Source organism: Neophocaena asiaeorientalis, unplaced genomic scaffold (genome assembly GCF_003031525.2).
Source record: "Neophocaena asiaeorientalis asiaeorientalis breed wild unplaced genomic scaffold, Neophocaena_asiaeorientalis_V1.1 scaffold171, whole genome shotgun sequence".
Lineage (NCBI taxonomy): Eukaryota > Metazoa > Chordata > Mammalia > Artiodactyla > Phocoenidae > Neophocaena > Neophocaena asiaeorientalis.
In genome coordinates, this window is record NW_020174013.1 from 3,140,617 (window position 1) to 3,148,553 (window position 7,937).

A 7,937-nucleotide genomic window follows, 5' to 3' on the forward strand; every position below is an offset into this window, starting at 1 on the left:
TGTGGGGGGACAAAAAAAAAAAAAAAAAAAAAAAAGGAAAGGACTCCTTGCCCATCTTTAAGGACTGTGCAGTTAGCTGACAGCAGCTAGCAGTTAACTCCTTCAAGTCTCCTTCAGCTTTTAGGCCAAGGTCTTACTCTGCTTGAGGTGGCCCCAATCAATGACTCAGCAAGATAGTGGAACAAAAGACTGGCAATTTCCACCCAAGGCAGAACTCCTCTAATGGGCAATCTTTGCTCTGGAGCTCCCCATTGCAATGGCTGAGTTGTTGGCAGATCTGTATTGTGGTCTGATGGCGTCTCTGCCCAGTCCAGCTTCCTTCTTTTTCCTTTCACAGATGTTACTTCTCAATAAGCCTCCTGCACTCTTAACATCATCTCAGTTTCTGCTTCCCAGCAGACCCAACTGATACATTTGTATATGAAGTTGTTTTGCAGGACATCAACTGATATTTTAAATCATGATGCATCCATATAAGCTGTTGAAATTCATTGATTTTAGAAATACATCGATAATTTTCAAAACTGATTTCTTTCTCATAATATGTGCAGAAATCTGAATCTCTAAGAGCTTGCAGTTTACCCTAATTTTGTTCCTTAAACAGAGTTTTTGAAAAATATAGCTAAAGTTTCCAAACTTCCTCAGATCTATCCTTCTTCTTTGACTGCTTCTGACAGAGAAGAAATAACGAGAAAAATCTCTTCATTTTTTTGTCCAATAAACTACGAGCAACTCTGAAAAAAGAGAGAGGAAATAAAACACAAAAACAAAATAACACATCCCATCATCCTTTGTGCAATGGTTGATTTCCCTAAATCTTTGAAAATTACTTATACATGCATGACTTATGAAGAGAATGCCAGGACCACAGGTTCATAAGGATTATATTAAAACTTTCTCTCCCTGAGGCAGAAGCACTGCTGCTTCAGAACTGTTTTCCTCTTAACTTCCCTTGTCTAAACATGAAAAAGTTAGCCTTGATTTACGGTGTGTATAGTTTTTGTTTTCTTAACTCTAACGTAGAAGTTAAAACAAAGCAATAAAACCTAGGAATAGGAAACAACAATAACAACTAAAGAAGAATTGAATTTTAATTTGCTCAGCTGATCATGGAAAAATAGGTCTTCTTATGACTGAGACTTCAGGGGGAACAGTCCTCATGAAGTATTTTGTTATAATATTCCTTTAGTTGTTTATTAATTTTAGTTAGGAGAATGTGGAACATATTCTGAAGGTGAAACAGAGAAAAAAGGACCAAAATGGAATCCATGTCCTGAACAGATCTAGCGCATTTCTTGTACGTCTATTCCTTGTTCTTGTTAACTTTTATTGCCATTTGGAATGGGATTTTAAAATTACATTTCTACCTGATTATTGTTGAGTTAAAGAAAAAGCTTTTTTTCCCTTTTAATATAGTTGACTTCAATCTGGTTACCTTATTTAAACTCTTTCATTAGTTCCAATACTTTTCTTTTTAACTCAGTGTCTTTGATTCTGTTTACAATCATTTTATATGCAAACCATGATGATTTTGCCTCCAGGCTTTTCATAAAGGTGGGAGGAACAGGATCCAGGCAACTCCTGGACCCCATAACCACTCTGCTTTGACCAAAATTGGGAATGCTTCCACCACCAATATTGAAAGCTGCTGAATCAAGAAGTCATCTGCCAATTTAATAAGCTGCTGCTATAGCAGCTGGCTCCAGAACCTTGCCACCTCTACTGCAGTCAACATCAACAAAGCAGATGCTCTGCACACCGCCTTTCTCCACAGAGGACTCAGTTCCAAACCAAAGCCTCACATGAGTGCTTCTGTTTGATGGGACCCAAATCACATCTTGAGCCCTCACCACAAGAGAGCCTGGGAAACAGTTGTTTATCTTCCATCTGTGCACTCATCCTACAGCGTACCAGTGTGCAGTATGTCCCACAGTATTCTTTAGCATAGCCAGAAAGTCCCCTTCTAGTTCTTTTTTTAAAATTGTGATAAAATACACATACATAAACTTTACCGTTTTTAAGTGTACAGTTCAGTAGTGCTAAGTAAATTCACATTATTGTGAAATCAATCTCCACAACTCTTCATTTTGCAAAACAGAAACTCTGTACCCATTAAATAACTGCTCCCCATTTCCCCTTTCCCTCAGCCCCTGGCAACCATCATTCTCCTTTCTGTTTCTATGAGGTTGACTTCTCTAGTTATGTTATAGAAGTGGAATCATACAGTATTTTTTTTTTGACTGGCTTATTTCACGTAGCACAATGAATTCAAGGTTCATCCGTATTGTAGCGTGTGTCAGAAGTTCCTTCCTTTTTAAAGCTGAATAGTATTCCTTTGTATGTATATACCGCATTTTGTTTATTCATCTGTCAGTGGACACTTGGGTTCCTTCTAACTGTTGGCTATCCTGAATAATGCTACTATGAACAAAGGTGTGGAAATATCTTTTTTGAGATCCTTCTTTCAATTATTTTGGATATAGAACCATCCTTCTATTTCCTTTGATAAGAGCTTTAAAAAGGCAAGGGATGCTGAAGTTGAGAAAACAGTTTTTTAATATCTGTAGCAGATTATGTTTTTTAAGATGTCACACATTATCTCCCATCCCACATGCTTGACACTTTTTCCATTGAGTTGTGGGGTTTATATCATCTCTCCTTGAACCTGGAAAGATCTTTGTGATTGCCTGGACAAATAGAGTATGGCAGAAGTGATACTATGTTACGTTTGAAACTGGATCATAAAAATTCCATGCTTCTATATTCTTCTCTTGGGATGCTTACTTTTGGAACCCATTCAGCCATCCTATGAGAAAGCTCAGATTAACCCACGGAGAAAGTACCCAGAGAGGCATGTATAAATTTTCCACCTGACAGTGCAGCTGAGGTCCCAGCCAATAGCCAGCATCAAGTGCCAAACAAGTAAGGACACCTCCAGATGATTCTGTCCCTCAGTCATCAAGTCATCTCAGGCTTTGAGCCTCCCCAGTCAGGCCCTGGACATTGTGGAGCAGAGATAAATGGTCCCTGCTGTGCTCTGTCCTGATTATTGACCCTTAGAATCCATGAGTGTAACAAAATGGTTTCATGCTACAAAGTTTGGGGTGGTTTGTTACACAGCAATAGATAACTGATACCATATCTAATGATGTGGTCATTTGGTTACTTTTCTTTCATTTGTTGATGTAATATTTAAGTACTCACATATTCCTAGAATAAACGGTTCTTGCTCATGTTGTATTATTCTGTTAATAAACTTCCGGATTTAGTTTGCTAATGTGAGGGAGATTAAAAAAAATTATTATTTTAAAATAAAATTGGCCTTCTAAGGGTAAAGGCAACATAATTCATACCAGAAGTGGAATAAATATCCATACTGCTCCATTGCATTTTCAGGGAAGTCTCCTACTGTCTTTTCTTCTCTCCTTGTTTAGCTTAAATTCCATGATTACCACTATGATTACTCCCTTGAAAATACTCTGCATTGCCTTGCCTCTCTCCTTTTACCATACTTGCCTTGCAAAAAGTCTGGCTTCAGATAACCCCAAACATCCACTAGTTTGTGTCTGCACATGTGCACTTGAGCTGTGCTACAGAACCATACAATTGTATAGCAGGCGTCACCTGAATTTCAGGATCACAAGCCTTCAAAGGGCACTCACTGTCACTGGGAAGTCTACCAAATCTCTTGTAAACTCTATACATCAATCTTCAGAACACCTAACTTACACCTTTCCCTCTTTTCTTATACCTTATTTCCCTCACCCATTTCCACTTCCCTTTTGCTCTTAATTTTGACTTTTATTAAGAAAATCAAAACCATCAACCTGGAGCTCCCTCATTCTGCTATATCCTTCTCCTTCATTCTGAATGCTCAGACCATGCTCTATCACCCTGAGCTTCCACTCTTGAAGAACTGGTTTGGCTAAGGCAAAAGGAAACTAACACTTTTAGAGCATTTCCAACCTCCTAGCTTTCTTACTTATATTTTAGCTTATGAAGTGGGTGTTAGTATCCCCACTTTTCTGAGGAGAAAACTGAGGCTTAGCTAGTGTGAGTGCACTCCTCTCCATCACCCAGTGCAAAGTGGTCAGCTGACTCCAAGGTCAATACTTGTTTCACTCCGTCCCAGTTTCCTCATGCCAAGGACTGGGTGTACACTGCTGTTTCAGATTTATCTTTTTGAAAAATGAGACTGTTCAAGAAAGGAAAGTTCCAATAGCTTAATTCTTTAACCTTTCGAAGGACACTGGTGTGAAAGGCTGCTGTCAGGTCCAGCTGGGCTGCCGGCAGGCTCTGACTTGAAGAGGTCCCCTTGCTCAATCCCATTCTTGTTCTTCAGCATTTTGTTTGTAGGCGGTAAATAGGACCATTAGTCACAATTCACCTCCTACCTTTAAAACTCAGTACTAGAAAAATGGATCCTTGGCCTAAGTTCATGAAACCAAAACCACATTTCCATGTTTGTGATCTATGCAGGTACCACTCTGTACTGGGGCACCTTATATGCTCTAAAAAATGAGACCAGGACTGAGTCTCACAAAAATGAGCGCCGTGCTAAGTCAATTTAGCATGGTATAACACCATCAGAAGGAGAAAAAAAATGCTATCTTCTACAATTTTACAAATCTTTTCGATTTTGAAATATTAGGACATTCTCTTAAAGTCAAAGAAATAAATGTGTATGTGTCAGTGCACTCTGGAATGTCTTTAATTATGTGTTTCTGATGTAATATAATTATCATGGAATGCAGGTGAGCCAAAAACTAGACACACTTCTCCCCCTGGGCTCTCAATCGGGCACATCTGGTACGAGCTTTTATTTCAAAGGCAGCAGCCCAACTAGACTTTGGAAATTCCAAGGCCCCTTAGAGATGAAAGCTAAGGATACTGCAGCCCGAGAAGAGGGTCTACAGTTGAGGGCTCTGCTTTGCCCTCCTTTCCCAGCTCTATAACATATGGCTATGACAGAGGGTGACAAAAGGGTATCTTGCTGGGGTAGAAGAGTGTGAAGTAGCGGAAGGTGGAAGTAAAAATTCATGAAATTGTTTGTGGTAAAAATTCATGGAACATGTGGTAAAAATTCACAAAAGTGTTTCCCAGAACTGCATCATTTCGGCCTTATCAGCTTTTCTGAAAGTGATATTTATAATCCACTTGCAACATAAGGAAAAATGAAAGCAAGCCCAGTTTCTCTGGGTCATCCTACAGACAGGCTCTGCCTTCAAGCTGCCCACAACTTCACTCCACTCTGGCTTTCTGCATGATCTACCTCCCTATTCCTTACCCAAGTCTTACTTCCCAAGTGGTTACAGCCTAACTCCAAACTCCTGTTTCCTCAGAGACTCTAATTTCACTGAACCATGCAATCTTACTTTTGCCTGTCCAGTCTCTTTCCCAGCTTCATCCGGTGAAAGTTTTCCTTTGGGAACCACCATTCCCCCATTGCATGTTCATCAAGATGAGCTGCCCTTTCCTGGCTGAAAGTATCTTTATTGATGAAATTCCTGTAAAAAGCTAGGAGTTAGAGAGATGATGGTATTTTTTCCCATATATTTACTTTTTATTGAATTTGTAAATGTTACAGAGTTCTTGCACTGCCAAACCATGCCTGAGAATTCAAAGAAAAAAATGGTACAATGGACAGCCTCATCCACCCATTATATAGTATATTAAAACTTGATTCATGTGCATTTTGATAATTTCAGTCTTTTAAAAAGTTATAACAAGGGTTGGAGTTTTTAAATCTCCTGCAGGTCTTCAGATTTCTAGGACAGTATGCCATGAAATAACAGTTCCACATATTCATCTCAGTTCATCCCTCAATAACATAACCCCCAAGAAAATTTTGCAGAAAAAAAAATGCATACTTTTCAGGGGAAATATGTGGCTCAAGGTCCAAAAGATTATTTATTAAGATTTTTGGTTCCCAAATGAAGTCTTCTGTTTAACCAAGAATCCCTTGTTTCTCAATCATCAGACCTCTCCTTGGCTGGCTCAGCTACTCACACAAACACATCAGGATGTAGGCATCCTGCCTGCCACTTCAAATAATGCCAACACTGTTGCCCAGATATGGTTGGCAGGTCCTGTCAGGTGATACTGTAACCCTCCCAAGGAGTGTGATTCCTGCACTGACACTTTTATCAAGACTGAACTCCTAGAGGAAAATGTTCCCACATCAGGATAGTTCGACTCACCCGTTTGCTTCACTCTTGCCAGGAGCAAGCCTGCAACTCCTACATTTGGCAAAAGAATTTATTATAGAGAAACCCAGACTCTGCGTGAAGTGGTCCCATGCCACTTTGAAATATTTTTGTTGAACCAAAGATACAAAACTAGGAAATTACCAGACTCTCTCATTATAATGGAAAGACTTTTCAGTAATTCTGGATAGCTTCCTCATGTGCCTTTTCAGGACTAAAAATTACTGGATCGTTTAAGGCGTAATTATTAAAAACAGAAGTGCTACATCTGTTTCTTTTGCCCCTGACTCTCCAAATGAACAACATAAAGACACACCAGAGGGCTGGTTAGAGAGCTACGCTAGTCAATCACTGCGTCTACAGAATGTCTAATACCTTAAACATTTGGGCACAAGTGTATCTGGAATGCTTGTCAAAGATCATGCAAGATCCATGAAACGTAAGTGGGTTTTAGTTGAGGTTCTGCTCACGTTGCTTTGACTTTGTAAGGACAGGTCAGTGAATCCCTTGGCCTGAGCAGAAACCATACTCTTTCCACCGCAGTTTTCTACACAATTTAGACCTGATTTAGAGGAGGCTTTAGCAGTTCCTAAGTAGAGCCCCATGCATTCACTGCCCTTTACATTAAGGCTATTTGGTTCCACTCTAGGATCTAGGGATTGGCAAATTCATGAGACACTTTGCAATTCTAATGTCTATTTCAAGTTACTTAACCAAGCAATATGCTCTGAGAAGTTATTCCAAGTCAAAGCAAAAAAAAAAAGGCCTTAATATGGAACACAGAAAAAAACCACAACCCAAATAAAAAATTACTAAAAGAAACAAGATTATTCCCTCCTCCACCCCTTTTCCCACTTGGTGGACCCGAGTTTGGTTGAATTTAATTTGTGGTTACCTCAGAATACAACTGAAAGTTTAAATGATAAATCATAGCCCTACACAGATTATCTGAACACATCAGCTCTTTTGAGAGCAGCGTGTTCCAGGAAGTCTGAAACAGCCACAGCCCACTACAAGCATTCCTCATGGATGGGACACAGGACAGGTTTATTAAGGTCAACTAAATCTTCATCTTTTACAGCAGATTAGAACCCAGGTGGCTGACTTTCTGCAGGATTTCTGATAGGAATCCAGCAGAGCTGCTTTCAAGTTTCACATCAACACTTAATAGCTATAACCTTCTTATACAGAAGTTGTGATTCACATGCAGTCCACAATGAGCACAGCAAATCTGAGATAGTCAGCCTTACCAAGTCTCAGTATTTCCAGCTGTCTACACGCTTGGCACTACACTTCAGGGATGGGAACTGTGCGTCACTGTGTATTTCTGGTGGTCCTTGCGGTGTTTTCCTTGTTGTGGTCAAGAGAAGATGGTCTTTGAGGACCCTTCAAATGATGCCCATCGTAGCTCCAACTCCATTTATTCCTCAGAATGGCCTCAAGACTGGAATGGAGAGTCTATAAAGGAGATAAACCTGGGACCTGTCTAAACTGCAATGATTATAAATGAGCTGCTTTTTACAGAGAGTTGGTAGCAAAGAAACATATTTGTTTCCTGATCAGGTCTCCCTTAAGCTACCTCACTACTGCACAAAACTTTACAAGAGTGGTTTATGGTTTTACATCTAGCAAGAAAGTGGCAATTTATTTATTTACTTATTTATTTCTGCAGAGTAAAGTGATTTCTAACCCCCTATATAATGCAGACTGGCTGCAGCAACATTGATTTTT